Genomic DNA, 21,672 nt, shown 5'->3' with positions numbered 1-21,672 from the left:
GGATCCTTTAGACGCATACGTCTAATTTCGTGTTGTGAAGAATACGTCTAATGTCTATTAGACGTGTACGTCTGGTTCCGCATAAACATCACGTGTTAGACGTGTGTTTGATTAGACGTCAGCATCCTTTTGCTCATGACGTAAAAACATCTAACGTCTATTAGTCGTGTATGTCTAATCGCGTTGGTTTTAAACCATGACATATAGACTTAGATGTATAGATTGTGAGCAAAAATATGTCTAAGTACAGACCATTTCCTTTAGACACCCTTGTCTAACAGAACGATTAAGATTATTCATCTTGAGAGTATCTTTACTTTCAAAATAATTTTTCCCTCTCATTTTGTACAGTTACAAAACTGAATAACCAAATGTTTTGAGATCCTTAAAACCAAAAGTATTTTACTACAGAAACACATAAAAACATTTATTCTTCTGAAATGGCAACAGCCACTGTTGATCCTCTGAACTGCATACTCAAAAGAGTATTCTCCATGCTTCCTTCCTGCTATCCTCCTACATCACCTACATAACAAACTATTTACAAACTTGGTACCCATATTTAATTGGGTCCTCGATCAATTAGTCCATTAGAAATACATATTTGACATATTCTAATGGATTTCCCATGTTGCGTTGTAATTAATTCATACGATTTTGAATTAGCAGACGACTTTTTGCTATCCAATGATCCCTTAGCTTTTGAACAAGACTTTCTCTTAAAACTCATTGACTTTGAGTCAGGTTTTAGATTTCCAGACTTGCTAGCAGCTTCTAACTTATTTTCATCCAGCTAACAGTCGGCGGAACATAAGTAATTTCATTCTTAAAAGCTACTTCTTCGTGAATAGGATTAGATTCACTATCAGTCAAACTCTCTTTAACAAAACTTATTGGCTTAAGCTTGTCATTTGATGAGTTTAACATTTTGCAGGACATGTTAGGTCATTGCCATCAAATCCAAGACTGGATCTAGATTCAGCAGGTCTTAACATGATGATCTGATATTTAACAGCTTCTCCAGACCTTGTCCATGCACTGACAACATAGTTTAACCTCTTGTTTTCTCCAGACCTTGTCCATGCACTGACAACAGCTTCTAACTAAAATAGTTTGAATCTGTTCTTTGAGCATCTCATTCTCGGATGAGATCTCTTTAATTTTCTTTTCAAAAACATTTGATTCAAGAGTTTGAGGTAAAACTGGTTGAGATACAATAAGTGAAGATTTAATTTCATTTATAGATTCTGCTAGCTTTCTGTACTCAATGACCATGTCATTTAGTGCAGCTACCAGTTGTTTCCTTGAAAATCTTTCAGAAGAGAAGTCAAATACCTCAGTTTCCTAAGTTTGTTCTTCATCTTCTCTTGCCTTGAAGCAGGCCACCTCTTCGTCATCACTATCACTTAATGAGAAGTAGGAGTCACGGATGCTTCTTCGATTCTTCCCTTCACCTGCAATAAGAGCCTTAGGCTCTTTTCCATCATCCTTCGTATCTTCACGTTTTGGCTTCCGGCATTCCGATTGATAATGACCTAGAATACCACAGTTAAAACACCTAACGGTAGCCTTTGATTTCTTATTATCATTAGAATTTGAAGAGCTTGAGTTATGGTTGCTCTTCTTCATGAAGTCGCCAAACTTCTTCACAAAGAGAGACATGGCGTCGCTGCTCAGTTGTTGTGCAGCCATCTTCACATCAGTAGAAACAGGTGGCTCTTTAGCAGTCACCAGGGCTTTGGCAATGATAATGGATGTGGATTGATCTTCTTCAATCCAATAGTTCAGCTCGAACTCATAGGCGTTGAGATCAACAAACAGATCGAAGAGAGAGATCTTGTTGAGATTTTGGACTCCCTCATAGCCATCGTCTTTATGTCCCATTCCCTTGGAAGAGCACACATGACCTTGATAGCAAGCTCCCTTTTGTTATAATTCTTGCCAAGGATGGATAGGGATGAAACAATCTTGCTGAATCTGGTGTCGAACTCATTCATTGTTTCACTAGGACGCATCTTAAAACTTTCAAACTGTTGAGTTGCAACCATAATCTTGTTTTCCTTGGTTTAATCGTTACCCTCACACAGTTGGGTGAGTCTGTCTCAAACCTCTTTAGCAGTATCACACTCGATGATGTAGTTGAACATGCTGTCATCGAGAGATCTGTACAGAACATCAAGAGCCATGTTGTTGAGGTTGTTCTACCTCTTTTCTTCACTGGTTTAGTTAGCTTTCTCTATATCAATCTTGATATGACCTTCTATGATGACACTCCAAATATCGTCATGAATAGAAGAGAGATGAGAACGACCTCTCTTCTTCCACACGATGTAGTTTTCTCGAGAAAAGGTTAGAATGGAGGTTGCACTCGCATCTTTGGTTATGGTAGTCATTTTTCAGGAAAGGCTTGAGAATAGAAACAAAGCTCCGATACCAATTGATAGGATCGGCTTTATCAATAGAAACAGGGTCTGGCGATTGATGAAGGCTTATGAAAAACGGTTTGAAAGAAATCTTGTTAAGGATTTAATTCACTTTCTATTCTACGCAAACCCTTGTAAACACTTGAAACAGAATCAAGTGCGGAGTGTTTACTTGGGTTTGAAGCTTAAGATGAAAAATGAAATGATGAAAGAAAGGAACAACACAACAGTTTGTTTATGGATGTTATGGGAAAACTCTCCTACGTCACCCCTTCTTCCAACCACCGGAAAGATTCAGTATAATATGATTCGAATCAAATACAGTTTGCACACACTTAGCTCACTGTTGAACAGAACACACTCTGTTCAACTTACAATATGAAGAATATAACTCAGCTAAAGTTTACTTTGATTCTAACTCTCTCTTGATTAACACACAGTTCAATCAAAAAAGCAACTTCACAGTATGAATATTCAAAAGCTTGATCTCTCAGTAATTTCAGTAAGCAAGATGATCGACTAATTTCTCTCTCTATAATTCCGTCCAGCCAGTTATCCATTGTCCTTTAGAATCTTCAAATATGAACATGTACCAATGGTCGAATCTTCGTAATGATACGTGGCACTCTTCCATTGGAACGCCTCCATAGTACACAACAGACTCTGAATACAAGGATCGTGGTCGTACACAACATGTAGTGCGCCGAATATTCCGTAGAGATTTACCTACAAATCAAGTAGTGGGAAGGATATTCGCTTACATGTCATTTGTTGATTGGTTGCATCGGGCTGTTGTACTAATCTTCACTAGAAAGTGGAGCATGAGTAGCGTATAGTTGTAGCACGTGGGTAGGCGGGTGCTAGCTTAAAACAACTGCTTAAGCAAACAATTAGACGTATTTCAATTAGACGACCTACTCTAATGAAATCAGACGTCGTCGTCTAATAACAAACAACATTAGACCATTAGACTACACGTCTAACTTTCACAATCCATTAGACTGCATGTCTAACTCCACTGAGTTAGACTACACATCTAATTCCAAATCCATTAGACTGTATGTCTAATCTCGCTGAGTTAGACTGCACATCTAATTCCGAATCCATGAGACTGCAAGTCTAACTCCGCTAAGTTAGACTGCACGTCTAATTCCGAATCCATTAGACTGCACGTCTAACTCCGCTGAGTTATACTGCACGTCTAATTCCGAATTCATTAGACTGCACGTCTAACTCCGTTGAGTTAGACTACACGTTTAATTCCGAATTTATTAGACTGCACTTCTAACTCTAAGAGTTAGACTGCACGTCTAATTCTGAATTCATTAGACTGCACGTCTAACTCCACGAGTTAGACTGCACGTTTAATTACGGAGTCTATTAGATTGCACGTCTAACTCCACGAGTTAGACTGCACGTCTAATTCCTCCAGTTAGACTGCACGTCTAATACCGCTTAGTTAGACTACACATCTAACTTCGCTAGTTTGACAACACATCTAACATCATGCATCTAATGCCAAATCGGTCTAATGAATCTCATTAGAGCCAAGTCTTATGAAATCTGACTTGGATACAGCTGCATCAAACACAGTTAGACTCATATATAATCCATTCATCATTTCATCATCAAAATTCCAATAGTCAAACTATTTCAACACTTAGTCAAAATAATTTGACCCAACAGTTTTATCAACTATGCCAATGACAAAATCATGATCAAACAAAATTTTGACAAAGCGTCATCGAAGCTCTTGAAACTTGTTTCAAACCATATAAATCTTTGTCAAGTTTAAAAACGTGATTTGGTAAAGAGTGATATAGAAAACCAGGAGTTTGTTCAACATATACGTCTTCATTTAAAGTACCATTTCTAAATGCACTTTTCACATTCATATGAAAAATATTAAAATTCTTAAAAGATGCATAAGCTAGGAAGATTCTAATTGTCTCAAGTCTAGCCACATATACAAATAACTCCTCAAAGTCAATCCCTTCCTCTTGTCTATATCCTTGAGCAACCAACTAAGCTTTGTTACTCACAATTAAGCCATCTTCCTTGAGCTTGTTTCGAAAAACCCATCTTGTTCCATTGACTGATTTATCATTCGGCCTTGGAGTTAGATGCCACACTTTATTTCTCTCAAATTGGTTTAACTCCTCTTGCATTTCATTGATTCAATCTGGATCAAACATTGCCTCATCGATTTTCTTTGGCAAAATTTGATAAATAAATGCGGAGTTTGCTATTTCATCCAATATTTAACGTATTATCCTAAGAGGAGAGTTAGGATTAACAATTATCAATTTAGGTGGATAATTTGTGTTCCATCTGAAGTTTGATCCTAAAGGATAGACGTCTCATAAGATGGCCCGTCTGAACTGTCAACAATCTATTGACTAGAAGTTTGAACGTCTAGTTGACTCTCAACAAGATTAGCCACATGATCAGATGATCAATTCCTTTTGGTAGGAGCTTCATCTTCAATATCAGATTCAAGACTTGCCGCTTCTAATTTGTTAGAAATGTGATAGGATCGATGTAACCAATAGAGACTAGGGTCTGGCTATTGATAACAACTTATGACAAATGATTCGATAGTAATTTTGTGAGGGATTAATATCTGTTTCTATTCTTCACAAATCTTTCGAACTCTTGAAATGATTTCAAGTGTAGAAGTGTTCGTCGAATTTGAAGCTTTGAACCAATGAAAGATGAATGACAGAAAGTAAATAACACAAGTAGTTTTTTATGGCTGTTTACAGCAAACCGTCCTACGTCACCCCTTCTTCCACAAGCGAAAGAATTTCACTAAATTGTTTGAATCAAATACAGTTTACTGAACTAACTAACACTCTGTTGAACAGAACAACCTCTGTTCAACTTACAATATTATCAATAATATTCTCATAGCTAGACAGTAATATTATTCTTTCCTCTCTTGAACTTGAAGAATGTAAGAAATCAGTAAGAATAAGAGTGTAAGCAAGTAAGATTGGTAACCGGTGATTCGTCGGTTGTCCTTGAGCATCTATTTGTAGTAGAAGGACACCAACGGTCGAATCTTCTTCATGGACACGTGGAAAGAGTCCATTGTAAGAGCTTCCATAATATCAGAAATCTATAGACTCTAAGCAAAGGGATCGTGGCCGTACCGAACTAGTAGTGCGTTGAATATCCTCCTTGATATTGTCTTGTACTGGACAAACCATTGGAAGGACATTTACATATGTGGTGTTCCTTCATTGGATACAATTAGCTGGTGTGTCAGACTGTATAGAAGTGAGTGAAGCAGAGTATTAGACAACTAGTTGATCGTGGTTAGACGTATGCTAACTTCAGACGGCTGCTGAAATGAGGCATTAAACGCGCTCCATTAGACTACCAAGTCTAAGGGAGTTAGTTGTCCTTGTCTAACTGTGCGTTCCATTAGACCACCGAGTCTAATGGAGTTAGAATGTAAAGTCTACTACACATCCCATCAGACTTGTCTAAAGGAGTTAGACGTTAACTTCTAACTTTGCATCCCATTAGACTACCAAGTCTAATGGAGCTAGACTACAACGTATAACTTCGTATCACTTCAGACAACTCTGAAGGAGTTAGACATCAACGTCAAACTACGTTTCCCATTAGACTACCACGTCTAATATAGTTAGACTAAAATGTCTAACTTTGCATCCCTTCAGACTTGTCTGAAGGAGTTAGACGTCAACGTCTAACTACGTTTCCCATTAAATTATCCTGTCTAATATAGTAAATTACAACGTCTAACTTCGCATCCCTTCAGAATTGTCTGAAGGAGTTAAACGTCAACGTCTAACTACGTTTCCCATTATACTACCACGTCTAATGGAGTTAGACTATAACATCTAACTTCGCATCCCTTCAGACTTGTCTGAAGTAGTTAGACGTCAACTTCTAACTACATTTCCCATTAGACTACCACGTCTAATGGAGTTAGAATACAATGTATAACATCACAACACATCTATTTAGCCTTCTTAGACCACGTCTAAAGCAACATAGTCTTATGCACCTGCACAAAAACAAATAGACAACATAGCTTCATTTTTAACTATGTTTTAATCATAATATAGTTTTAATCACATATCATCAAAATAAAGTTGTCATAGAATACACTTATTTTCTTAATTATTTTGATTACAAAAATTTGACCCAACAATTTCCGCTTTTTGATGACGTTAAAACTTAGTTAAATTATTAAAACAAATAGACACAATTGATAAACAACAAAGAAAGAATGAACAAAATATCTTATATTTATACTTTCAAAATGTCTGGAGGATAAATAACATTAACGAAATTTTCCCCAAAACAACAAAAATATTAGGTCTTCTCTTATCCATTTCTACCCTTAGTTCCCTTTGGGCCTAAGTCCACTTCTTTTACTTTCCCCCTTTTTAACATCATCGGGAGCGATAGATTCCTAATGATCTCTTTCGGCCAAAAGGATCTCCCAATTTCTTTTTTTGAGCTTAATCCTTTTAACCTAGAGATCATAGTCAAGAACTCTTTGATAGTTCAAGACTCTAGAGGATTGATGAGGACCCCATGTCCCCCAACACTTGAAAGGAGAGTACAAAAAAGAATGTTGAGTTGGGAAACATACCTAGGAGACCTCCTTTTAGAAGAGATCATTGTGGCCAAGTTTTTGAAGATGATTTTAGACTAGTTGATTGTTGTCCCCTTTGTGATAGCAATCATTATCTCGAATACCAACTTCGAGTATGTGTTCGAGAATCCCTTGGCCAAGAGAGACTTGAAAATGATATCGTTGAGTAGGGAAAACTCAACTTTCAGAGCGGACATTAATCCGTGAGTTTCGAAAGGAACGATAATCCCATCACGAGTTGTGTCGGATAAGGCAAGCCTCATCTCAGATAGGACTTCCTCGAAAGATGTCGGGAACTCAGACAACCTCTCTATTGGAAGATTGAAGAAACTAGCGAATGATTCTTCACGGAAGCGCGTGATGTTGGGTCAAATTATTTGGACTAAGGGTCAAAATATTGTGACTAATGGAATTTTGATGATGAGTTTGTTTAAAACCTAATCTAAGTCGTCAATTTGTTTTTGGTGCAAGTGTATCAAAAACATGCTATATTAGACTAAGTCTGAATGAGGTTCTTTAGACTTACTAGCTATTAGACGCATTGAGTTAGACGTGTAGTCTAACGGATACGTAGTTAGACGTGCAGTCTAACAGACGTAGTTAGACGTGCAGTCTAACAAAGATGTAGTTAGACGTGCAGTCTAACGGATATGTAGTTAGACGTGCAGTATAACAGATACGTAGTTAGACGTGCAGTCTAACAAAGACGTAGTTAGATGTACAGTCTAACAGATAGGTAGTTCGACATGCAGTCTAACAGATACGTAGTTAGAAGTGCAGTGTAATAGACGTAGTTATACGTGCAGTCTAACAAAGACGTAGTTAGACGTGTAGTCTAACAGACGTAGTTAGATGTGCAATCTAACAAATACGTATTTAGACGTGTAGTCTAACGGAGACGTAGTTAGACATGCAGTCTAACAGATATGTAGTTAGACGTGTAGTTTAATGGATACGTAGTTAGACGTGCAGTCTAATAGATACGTAGTGAGACGTCTAGTCAAACGGATACGTAGTTAGACGTGTAGTCTAACAGATACATAGTTAGACGTGTAGTCTAATAGATACGTAGTTAGAAGTGCAGTCTATTAGATACGTAATTAGACGTGTACTCTAACGGATACGTAGCTAGACATGCAGTCTAACATATACGTAGTTAAACGTGTAGTCAACAGATACGTAGTTAGATGTATAGTCTAACGCATATGTAGTTAGACGTATAGTCTAAGGTATACGTAGTTAGACTTACAATCTAACAGACGTAGTTAGACGTGCAGTCTAACAGAGACGTAGTTAGATGTGCAGTTGAACAGAGACGTAGTTAGACGTGTAGTCTAACAGAGACGTAGTTAGACTTGTAGTCTAAGAGATATGTAGTTAGACGTGCAGTTTAACAAAGACGTAGTTAGACGTGCAGTCTAATAGATACGTAGTTAGACGTGCAGTCTAACAGAGACGTAGTTAGACGTGTAGTCTAATAGACGTAGTTAGAGGTGCAGTCTAACATATAGGTAGTTAGACGTGTAGTCTAACGGAGACGTAGTTAGACGTGTAATCTAATAGATACGTAGTTAGACATGTAGTCTAACGGATACGTAGTTGGACGTACTGTCTAACAAATACGTAGTTAGACGTGAAGTCTAACAGATACGTAGTTAGACATGCAGTCTAATGGATACGTAGTTAGAAATGCAGTCTAAAAGATACGTAGTTAGATGTGCAGTCTAATAGATACGTAGTTAGAAGTCCAGTCTAATAGATACGTAGTTAGATGTGTACTCTAATAGATTCGTAGTTAGACGTACAGTATAACAGATACATAGTTAAACGTGTAGTCTAACAGATACAAAGTTAGACGTGTAGTCTAACAGATACGTAGTTAGGCGTGCAGTCTAACAGATACGTAGTTAGACGTGTAGTCTAACGAATACGTAGTTAGACGTGTAGTCTAACAGACGTAGTTAGATGTGCAGTCTAACAGAGACGTAGATAGACGTGTAGTCTAACAGAGACGTAGTTAGACGTGCAGTCTAACAGATACGTAGTTAGACGTGCAGTCTGACAGAGACGTAGTTAGACGTGCAGTCTAAAGATACGTAGTTAGACGTACAATCTAACAGGTACGTAGTTAGACGTGCAGTCTAACAGATACGTAGTTAGACGTACAATCTAACAGATACGTAGTTAGACGTGCAGTCTAACAGACGTAGTTAGACGTTCAGTCTAATAGAGACGTAGTTAGAAGTGTAGTCTAATAGACGTAGTTAGACATGCAGTCTAACAGATACGTAGTTAGACGTGTAGTCTAACGGAGACGTAGTTAGACGAGCTGTCTAACAGATATGTAGTTAGACGTGGAGTCTAATGGATACGTAGTTAGACGTGTAGTCTAACGGATACGTAGTTAGACATGAAGTCTAACAGATACGTAGTTAGACGTACAGTTTAACAGATACGTAGTTAGACGTGTAGTCTAATAGATACGTAGTAAGACGTGTAGTCTAACGAATACGTAGTTAGAAGTCTAGTCTAACAAATACGTAGTTAGACGTGCAGTCTAACAAAGACATAGTTAGATGTGCAGTCTAACAAAGACGTAGTTAGACATTCAGTCTAATAGATACGTAGTTAGACGTAAAATATAATAGACATAGATAGACGTGCTGTCTAACGGAGACGTACTTAGACGTGTCGTCTAACGTAGACGTAGTTAGACGTTTAGTCTAACAGGTACGTAGTTAGAAATGTAGTCTAGCAGATACGTAGTTAGACATGCAGTCTTATAGATGAGAGTTAGACGTGCAGTCTAACTCCTTCAGATTAGTCTTAAGGGAAACATAGTTAAACGTGTCATCTAACAGATGAGAGGTAGACGTGTAGTCTAACTCCTTCAGATTAGTCTGAAGGGAAATGTAGTTAGACGTGACGTCTAACAGATGATAGTTAGACGTGCAGTCTAACTCCTTCAGATTAGTCTGAAGGGAACCGTAATTAGACGTGTCGTCTAATCCCATTAGAGCATGTGGTTAAATAGATCCTGCTATTAGACGTGGGCGTCTAATTTTATTAGACTTGTTAGTCTAAGTGAAAAACGTCTAATGTCATGCTTAAGCAGTTACTTGAAGCTAGCATCCGTCTACCCATGATCAACTAGCTGTATGCTATTCCTGCTCCACTTTTCCGTGCAGATCAGTACGGCAGCCAGTTTCAACCAATTAACTAATGCCAGATAAGAAAATATTCTTCCCACTACTTGTTTCTTGCAGGAATAACCTAGAAGAATATTTGGCACACTTCCAGATTATTACGGCCACGATCCTGATGCTCAGAGTCTGCGGTACCTGTGTACTATGGAGGCGTTCCAATGGATGTTTGGTGCCTGCTCTCTATTTAAATATCTTCAAGGACAACGAAAGAACTGTTAGACATAATCGATCGCTGAACACTGAGAAATACGCATACGAGGGATCAACTGAATTCACAATCTTAAGAACTGAATTTTTGATTTACTGTGTGTACATCAAGAGAGTGTGAGAATCAAAGTATTCTCTAGCAGAGTAATATTCTTCAATATAATGTAAATTGAACATAGTCTGTTCTATTCAACAGTGAGCTAGCCTTGCCACTGTATTTGATTCTAAGAAACGTATAGTGAATTCTTCCGGTGGTTGGAAGAAGGGGTGACATAGGAGAGTTTGCTCCGAACATCCATAAACAAACTACTGTGTCATTTACATTATGTCATCTTCTCATTCTTTGGTTCTTAGCTTCAAACCTGAGCAAACCTTTCCGCACTTGAATCGTTCAAGAGTTTGCAAGGGTTTGTGAAGAATAGAAAGTGATTTAAATCTCTAACATGATTTCTATCAAATCGTTTATCCGAAGCCGTCATCAATAGCCAGACCTCCGTCTCTATCGATTACGCCGATCCTATCACGTGATCATTAAAAATCTTTTCCACGACAAGCCTGTTGTCGTATATACCTCCATACTTAAAGAATTCACGACCCTCGAGTTCGTGAATAATGACAGGGGCCCTAAGAAAAATTTTAAGGCTTGAAGCTTTAAGTGAATCGAACTTGGTGACCATTTCAGGAATGATCACGGTGGAAACAAAATTAAAGTCTATCTGAAGAGTAGACGGCGCAAGATAACCCATTTCGAAGTGTTGTTTGAGAACTAGAGATTTAGAATACTAAGAGACACAAGAGGATTTCTTAGAGATAGAATAAGAAGAGAGATATTCATTCCCTTTAAATATGACCGTTATTTTATAGACATAGACTAACGTATGATTATTAATGGCAATGAGTATATGAACAGTCAAAAACTTAAAAACTTGTTCCCTAGAGACTCATCATTTAAAATAAGCAGGATTTAAGGATAATCTTAAAAAATCTATCATTAATGTAATATGTGCAATGAAGGGACATCATAAATTTTAGTGATTCTTTTAACTTTGAGAGACACATGTCTTCAAGTTATTGAAGAGATGACTGTTCAATTTTCGGTGGGAATAGTACATAGACAGATAATGTAGCAGTGAACAACTGTCTCACTCGCCTGAAGATGAAAGGTCTAATGACGTACGTAGTTAGATATTTAACTTACTGTCCACATTCGTTGCATCTAAGTTTGATAGATGTATATTAGACGTGGGTGTCTAACCACGCTTGTCTTTTAGAAGTCTATTAGACGTAGACGTCTAATTACGCATGAACACCACGTATTAGAAGTGTGTCTGGTTAGACGTGAGCATCTAACTACGTAAGTCTTACAAACATTCAAGCGATTATTAGACTCAAACGTCTAACTTGCGCAGGTTTTCAACCAAGACATTTATCCAATCTGGAAGCACAAATTGCTTAAGTAAATATATGTCTAAGTAGGTACACTCTTTAGACTACTGATCCATAAAACAGATTGAGACCTCCATCTATACAAGTCTTGTTGGGTCAAATTATTTTGACTAAGGGTCAAATTATTTTGACTAACGGTATTTTGATGATGAACTTGTGTAAAACTTAAATAAGAATGAAACTAAGTCGTCTAATTGTTTTTGTGCAAGTGCATCAAAACGTGCTATGTTAGACTTAGCTTGAATTAGGTTCATTAGACGTGTTGGGTATTAGACGTACGCAGTTAGACGTAGTTAGACGTGCAGTCTAACAGATACGTAGTTAGACGTGCAATCTAACAGATATAGTTAGACGTGTAGTCTAACAGACGTAGTTAGACGTGCAGTCTAACAAATACGTAGTTAGACGTGCAATCTAACAAACTTAGTTAGACGTGAGGTCTAACAGACGTAGTTAGACGTGTAGTGTAATAGATACGTAGTTAGACGTGTAGTCTAACAAACGTAGTTAGACGTGTAGTCTAACAAATGTAGTTAGACGTGTAGTCTAATAGATACATAGTTAGACGTGTAGTTTAACAGACTTAGTTAGACGTGCAGTCTAACAGAGACGTAGTTAGACGTGCAGTCTAACAGACTTAGTTAGACGTGCAGTGTAATAGAGACGTAGTTAGACGTGTAGTCTAACAGACGTAGTTAGATGTGCAGTCTAATAGATACATAGTTAGACGTGTAGTCTAACAGATACGTAGTTAGATGTGCAGTCTAACAGATACGTAGTTAGACGTGAAGTCTAACAGATGTAGTTAGACGTGTAGTCTAACAGACGTAATTAGACGTGTCGTCTAACAGATTAAAGTTAGACGTAGGGAGTCTAACCTTCAGACTAGTCTAAAGGGACACATGATTAGACGTGTCGACTAACTCCATTAGACTTGGTGGTCTAATGGATCCTGATATTAGATGGGGGCATCTAACTTCATTAGACTTGGCAGTATAATAAAGCACGTCTAATGCTTCTCTTTAGTAGTTGCTTGAAGTTAGCATCCGTCTACCCACTATCAACTAGCTGTACGGTACTCCTACTCCACTAATACGTGCAGATCAGTACGAGAGCCAGTTGTATATAATGAATGAATGCCACATAAGAAAATATTCTTCTCACTACTTGTTTCTTGCAGGACAATTCTAGAAGAATATTCAGTGCACCACTAGATTGTTACGACCACGATCTTTGTGCACAGTGTCTACTATATATGTGTACTATGGAGGCTATCCAATGGGTGCTTGCTACGTGTCAATGCAGAAGATTTGACCGTTGGTACCTGTTCTCTATTTAAAGATCTTCATGTACAACGGACGAGCTACCATACATTCAATCAATCTTTCGAATTTCTCACTTGTTTACTTACTGAATTTTTACATGAAGAGATAGATTGAATCAAAACCCTATCTAGCTGAGTTATATTCTTAAACCTTCTGTAAGTTGAACAGAGTCTGTTCTGTTCTACAATTAGCTAGCACTGAAACTGTATTTGATACAAAGAAAAGTATAGTGAATCATTCAACAATTAGCTAGCAAAAGATATTCTCTATAAGACACTAGACGATAACATGTTCATTAAGATTACCACATGCACCAATGCCAAAGAAATTTGGGAGAGGTTGACTCAAAAGAAAACAAACTCATGGTTTCCACATAACAATTCGACAATATCAAGATGCGTCTTAGAGAGAAAATAACTAAATTTGATGAAAGATTTAGTAAGATCATCATTGATCTCTCCAATTAGGGTAAGACTTATAGCAATAGAGAGGTTGCAATAAAGGTTATGCGTGCTCTGCCCAGAGAATGGGACATAAAAACAATGGTCATGAGGGAGTCCAAAGACCTCAAAAAGATGGAACTACATGATCTGTTGGCCGATCTAAAGGCCTACGAGTTTGAGATAAACTCTAGGAATGAAGAGGAGCCATCCACATCATCCATCTCGACCAAGGCGTTGGTGACTACTAAGGAGCCACCTACCGCCAATGTTGTGAAGACTGTTGAGTAGATTAGTAGCGATGCCATGGTTCTTTTCGTGAAGAAATTCGGAAAATTCATGAAAAATGACCAATCCTAACTCAAACTCTTCAAATAATAATAGTAAGAGTGATTACAAGGCTAACTTGAAGTGTTTTAACTATGATAAACTAGAACACTTCAAGGCTGAATGCAGAAAGCTGAAGCAAGATAAAAAAAAGAAGGATGATAATAATAACAAAGAGTTGTAGGCTCTTATGGCTGTTGAAAGTAATGGAAAATTGGCTGAAAGCGATTTTGATGACTCATCATCAAGCGATAGTGATGATGAAGTCGTCAGATGCTACATGGCAGATGATGAATCTGAGGTATTTAACTTCTCACCAGAAGAATTAATAAGAGATGACTTAATTGATGTACTCAATAACATGGTCATTGAGAACAAGAAGTTGTCAGACTCTTTTAGTGAGATGAGTTTGAAAAATAAAAGTGATAACATCTCTTCATCTTTAGTATCTGAACAGAAAAATTTTGAAAATAAATTAGTTGATGTCTCATCTGAGAATGAGAATCTCAAGGAAAATATTTAAATTCTTTCATCTAAAACCAATATTTAACTTATGTGGTCAGTTTCTGGACGAAATTTGGTGATGCAGTCAGACAGAAGATCAGTCTGCTGAAGCCTACCGGATGAAAATTCGGTTTAGGATATGACTATGGAAACCTAGATAAGGAGAATAAAATGTTAAACCCGGTGAAAGGTGAGCTTAAGACCATAAGCTTTGTCAGGAGACACCTAACTGAAAATAAACTTATCCAAGTTGTGAAGATCTAACTTTAAAGGATGAGGTTAAATATGTGAAGCCAACTAAAAGCTGAATGAAGCCCAAGACGAGGTCAGCCAGTAAGTTTGGCAAACCAAAACTTGACAAAAAAATCAAGAAGTTTTAGACAAAAACAATCATTTCAAGTTAATGAATCAGTTGCTGGCAGGAATACGTTTGCCAAGCCTAAATCATACGCATTATTAACTACATAAAATAGGAAATCCATCAAAATAACCCAAATATGGATTCTCAATGGACTGATCATCCGTGGAGCCAATTGAATGTGGGTACAAAAAGTTGTAAATATGTATATTTGTAGGTACAATAGGTCAACTATTTGGATGAGTCTGTCTGGTATCTGGACAGTGGTTTCTCCAAATACATGACGGGTTACAATCGTCTACTGACTGAAATAACCAAGTGCACGGGGCCTAAGATCACTTTTGGTGATAACAACAAAGGTAAAACCATGGGTAAGAGTAAGTGTTGGAAAAATTAAAGAAGTTATTTTTTTTAACCCGGCCATACATTACAAGTTTTGAATATTTATTCTAAATAATCAAAAAGGGAGAAATTGTTAGAAAAAATCAAGTAGATTAATTTTAACCGGCCAAAGAACTTAATCAATCTCAATCTTCCTGTGCAGGTACAGATCATGTCGCATCATACCGGCAGAAATACATGACTCAATGATCCGGTCATAGTTTGTGAAACTATATGAATTCCTTCAACCGGATCGACTAGTAAAAATGTCATCATCCGGCTCATTCATCCAGCTGACTCATTTCATCATTGAAGATCATAAAAGTTCAACAGAAAACTTTGAAAGTTATGTATCGAAGAAGATAACGTAATATGATGATATAGAGATTTCTTGGAAATGCACAAGAAGAAAAGATCCGGATCAGAAGCATGCAACGAAAACAATGATGAACTGTTTATCTAAATCTACAAGCAACATCTGATTCAGGCGGCATACCTAGTGCATGTATACCATGTGTCTAAACCTGACGGGCACGGTTTCAGATGACCAATCCAGTGGAGAGAAAAAATTATGACCGTTGTGATATTTTCCATATAAATAGAAGCTCATGGTTCCGAAGAAATATACGCGTGAGATCAGTACGAAAAACTCATACAAGAGAGAAGTAACAGCAACATAAGATTTTACGCACGACCTCGAATAGTGATTGAAATTCCCGAAAGTGTTTTTGAATTGTGTGTGTATTTTACTATTGAGTAAAAAGTATTGTATTACATCATTGTGAGTGGTGTACCCGACGAGTAGTAAATAAGTCTCGTTCGGATTGTGTGTTGTGGTTGTGTAATATTCCTTAGTGAATATCCTTCTCACTATTTGAGAAGAATGGGTGACGTAGGAGATTAAACTCCAAACTTTCATAAAATCCTGTCTCGTGTTCTGTTAGATAAAATTAGATCAGTTAAATAGAACTTAACAAAAACAAACTTCTTGTGCAGGAAACGGTCAAGTCACTCAACCGGCCAAGTCACTCAATCGGTCAAACAATCCAACCGAACAATAACCTAACCGAACAAGAAGATAAGACCAGTCAAATCAGAAGGCCAAAATCATTGAACATTCGGTCAATCAGAAGCTATGGAAAACCGGAAGTCATCTGGTTAACATAAACAACCGTCCAGTAAAAATAGATACTTCGAGTATCTGTTGAGGATGATACTGAAGGGACAGACTTTAGTATTGCCACTTTCATACAAGTTTGAGGACAGTCTGCAGGCTGTAGAAGATCGTCCAGCAGGATCTTTCTACTTCAGGATAAATCCGAAACGCAATCTTCCAGGTACATGCAACTGTCCAACCGACAGTTGCCATATTGAGTAAAAGACAAACCTAGCCGGTTTGACCTACACAATGGAAGACTAGACCGCCAGGTCTAAATCACTGAACCTCTGCTCAACCAATCAAACTCAAGGAATTAAAATGTGACCGTTGGCACATTTCACCTATAAAAGAAGGAGCTGAAGAGGAGTAAATGAAGTTCTTTTTAGCAGTTACAAGTTCTAAGAGATTTCAACTACCCAAGTCATCAGTTCTACCAACTACAAGCTCTAAGATTCATTGCAAGTTCATTTCTCTACAAGGTTTAGAGCTTAAGTGTTCATTTCAAGAGTGATTACAATTTCGGTTAAAACTGTACGAGTGTTATCGAGCAGGAAATAATTCTCGATCGGATTGTGTTTGTGTATTCCTTAGTGAATATCCTTCTCGCGGTTTCGAGAGGAATGGGTGACGTAGGAGTTTTATCTCCGAACATCCATAAAAACCTGTCTTGTTCTTTACTTTCTGTCGGTTTCATATTTTAACCGATCTGTACTAAACTATTCATAATGTTCTAACCGACCCTGCCTAAACCGAATTACCGGGTCCCAAAAACCGATCCATTATACTCCAAACCGACATTATCTACATCCGGTTATGTCCATCCTGTGTGTGCTGCTTCAACCTGAAACAAACCACTTCTGCGCTTGAACTCGGTTCAAGGGTTTGTGACAATTTGTGTAGTATTGAAACCCCGGTGTTAATCTTTAACCGGATTAATCACCAACCTTTGAGTGAGACGCGCTAACCGGCCAGACCCCAGTTCCCCACCCGCGACCTAGATCCTAACAATTGGTATCAGAGCAGTTAGTTTCAATACTCAAGCAAGCATGTCGTTTGATAGGCCTCCAATGCTAGAAGGTGACGACTTTGCCAACTAGAAGGCACGCATGCACCTGCACTTGTTCACTATGGATGACGAGATGTAGTTCATCCTATCGGTAGGGCCATTTAAGATTGATAAAGACAGAACGGACTGGACAGCTGAAGACAGGAGAAGAAACAATCTAGACAACCATGCCAGAAACTGCATCTCTAACGGTTTGGACAGGAATACGTTTTGCAAGGTCCGAGATTACAAAACCGCAGAAGAAATATGGGAAGCGGTGATTCAGATCCATGAAGGAAATGAAAGGACCAAGGAAAACAAGATAATGGTGGCTACCCAGAAGTTTGAAAACATCAAGATGAGACCGGGAGAAACAATGAGAGAATACAGTGACCGGTTCATAGACGTGATAGACGAGTTAGCAACCATTGGCAATAAGTATGACAACAAGGAAGTCATCATGAAAGCGCTAAGATCTCTTCCAAGTGCATGAGATATAAAGACAATGGTGATGAGGGAATCAAACTACCTAAGCAAGATGAAGCTACACGATGTATTCGAAGATCTTAAGGCATATGAGTTTGAGATGAGATCTAGGACTAAAGATGAAGTCTCAGCCTCAACCTCAACAAGAGTATTGATCACATCCACATAACCGGTTGCTCCTGTACCGATCAGAACCGCTTAACAGTTCACCGAAGATGCCATGGCAATGCTTGCACAGAAATTTAGCAGATTCATGAAAAGAAGCCAACCAACAAACAACAACTATAACTACGGTGATAAATCTAATATTAGATGTTATAACTGCAATTGTTTGGGACATTTCAGGTGGGAATGCAGAAAACCGAGGAGAGATGACCGGAAACCGGACGATCAGAATCACCGAAATAACTATCAACAAACCGGTGAAGGAAGTGAAGTTCGGAAAGCACTGATAGCCGACGATGGAGGAAGCTTATGGGCTCACAGTGACAGTGATGATGAACTCACATGCCTCATGGCAAATGAGGAACATGTATTTGACTCCCCCTGTGATGAATTTACTAAAGATGAGTTATTTAATGCACTAAATGACATGGTAGCAGAGTATAAGAACCTATTAACATTGATACCTACCCAACTCAACTTTAGAACTGGCCCCATAGCACCTACCTTGACCGAACCAAAGATCACTCAACCTGATAGAATCCTGGAAACCGAGACAGCACCTGAATTATCTTCTAAGACCGAACATCTCAAGGAGTCAGTTCAAGAGCTGACCGAAGAGGATGAGGCCCGAATCCAGTATCGAATAGCCGCATGGAAAAGATCCAGTGAAATGGTGAACAAAATGTGTAGCTATAATAGACATCCTAAGTGTATGTTCGGTCTTGGATACAAGAATAACAAATCCAGCAACCGGAACCATTCCGACAAAATGAGGCTCACAAAGGATAACCTTACCTTTGTAAGATTTGTCAAGAGCTCCTTAACCGAAGAAGAGGAACTAAGTGCCTCATATCCGAAAGACGAACTAACCTACGTAAGTCCAACTGACTCCGAAAAATGGCTTCACCCTGAGAAAAGAAAAATCAACCGGCCCAAAGGGAAGAAAGCCAAACCACATAGGTTAAATCAAAGACCACCTCCAAATAAGGCACTCTTAGGAAAGCAGAAAGACTTCAAACCGAGTGCAGGAAAACTAGTTAAAACAATAACCGGGAAGGTAGTCCGACTCATCAAAGTCTGGATACCTAAGGGACTAATCGCCTGTGGACCCAAGTAAATGTGGGTACCAAATAGTTGTAAATATGTATATTTTGCAAGATATGAAGAAACGGCTAGGAAACTCCGAGTGGTACCTGGATAGTGGTTGTTCTAGACACATGACTGAGAACAACAATCTTTTCACCGACATCAGAATAGAAACCGGTGCAATGATCACCTTCGGTGACAACTCAAAACGTAGAACTGTGGGAAAGGGTAAGATTGTCCATGGTAACTTAACAATTGATAATATACTCTTAGTTGAAAACTTGCATTTTAACCTGCTAAACATCAGTCAAATGTGTGATGCTGGATACATTGTAGAATTTCTTAAACATGCATGCCTAGTTAAAGATTCTAAAGGTAGATTGGAAGAATAAAGTAGAATATCATGTCTGCATGGTGGCTAAAACCGATCAAACCTGGCTGTGACATAAAAGGCTAAACCACTTAAACCTGGAAACATTAAACTATATCCGCGGTAAAAAGCTAGTTGAAAGAATTCCTGATATAGTATTCAATAAGGATAAGGTCTGTTCAGCATGTCAAATGGGTAAACAAACTAAGTCAACCTTTAAGAGTAAAGGACACATTCAATCTAACCGATGCTTAGATCTCCTTCACATGGACTTATTTGGACCGATTAGGGTCGTCAGCCTAGGAGGTATGCTTTATACTATGGTAGTTGTTGATGATTATTCTATGTATACATGGGTAATATTCTTGGCATCCAAACGTGAAACCGCATCAAATTTAATCACACTGCTTAAACGTTTGCAAAATTAAAAATCAACACGTATCAATAGCATTAGGAGTGATAGAGGAACCGAATTTACAAATAGTACTCTAATTGCATTCCTTGATGAATCCGGTATTAGACACGAGTTGTCTAGTGCTAGAACTCCTCAAAAGAACGGCCTGACTGAGAGAAGAAACCGAACTCTCAAGGAAGCCGCACGGTCCATGATAGCTGATTCGGGTATTGCCCAGAAATTTTGAGCTGAGGCTATCAATACTGCATGTCACACATAAAACCGGTCTCTGATTAACAAGTTTCACAACAAAACACCGTATGAAGTATACTTTGATAGGATTCCTAACCTTAGGTATCTTAAGATTTTCGGTTGTAAATGTTACATTCACATAAATGGCAAAACCTACCTATCTGCTTTTGATGCAAAATCCGACATTGGGATCATGTTAGGCTACTCAGCAGTTAGTAAAGCTTATCGAGTGTATAACACTAGAACTTTAACCGTGGAGGAATCACTTCATGTCGTTTTCGATGAATCGGTTGAAAGCAACACTGCATCATCCTTTGATCTACATAACAGATTGGAAAACAACAATATCCATTATGACAGTGTAGATGAGATCCTGGTTTTCAGACGGTTTGTCCATGACCAAATGGGTAATGATGAAACCCAGCCGGATCAAGCTGTCACACGGCAGGAAGCTGACACCTCGGTTCAAACTGAGGAAATCGGTCGGTCTGACACTCCTGTTCAGCCTACCGATATGTCTAGCCTTGATCAAATAAACGGTGATTTGGTAGACACTCCTGAACCGAATCTCAAAAGGAACACAAACCATCCTCCTGAGCTAATTATAGGTGATCCTTTAGAACCCGTTCAAACTAGGCGACAAATCCTAGAGGAATACTTTAATTCCGCTTTTATATCCTAGATTGAGCCGAAAAGAATGGATGAAGCATTGTCAGATCCGAATTGGATCTTGGGAATGCAAGAAGAGTTAAACCAGTTTGAGAGTAATAAAGTCTGGTACCTAGTCCCTAGACCGAAAGATCAACCGGTCATAGGAACAAGATGGGTATTTAGAAACAAACTCAATGAAGACGGTTTGGTCACGAGGAACAAAGCCATATTAGTGGCACAAGGATACAAACAGGAAGAAGGCATTGATTTTGAAGAATCATTTGCCCCTGTAGCTAGGATTGAAGCATTATGATTTTTCTGGCTTTTGCTGCTTTCAAAATTTTTAAAGTTTTTCAAATGGATGTCAAAAGTGCATTTTTGAATGGTGAACTACGTGAAGAAGTATACGTTGAACAACCACCCGGTTTTAAAAATGTTGACCTTCCTAATCATGTATACCGCTTAAACAAAGCACTGTACGGTTTAAAATAAGCTCCTAGAGCTTGGTATGATACACTAACCGCATTCTTGTTAAAACATTATTTCACCATCGGCTCGGTGGACAAAACACTATTTAAATTTGAGAAAAAGGAACATATCCTACTTGTTCAAATATATGTAGATGACATCATCTTCGGTTCAACCAATCCTAGGCTATGTGATAAATTCTCAACATTGATGACTAACAAATTTGAAATGAGTATGATGGGAGAATTAAGCTTCTTCCTAGGTCTTCAAGTTAAGCAATTCGAAGGAGGAACTTTCATCAGTCAATCCAAATACACCAAGGAACTTCTAAAGAAATTTGGGA

Source organism: Impatiens glandulifera, chromosome 4 (genome assembly GCF_907164915.1).
Source record: "Impatiens glandulifera chromosome 4, dImpGla2.1, whole genome shotgun sequence".
Taxonomy (NCBI): Eukaryota; Viridiplantae; Streptophyta; class Magnoliopsida; order Ericales; family Balsaminaceae; genus Impatiens; species Impatiens glandulifera.
The sequence above is the reverse complement of the archived record's forward strand: the minus strand, read 5'-3'. Positions refer to the sequence as shown.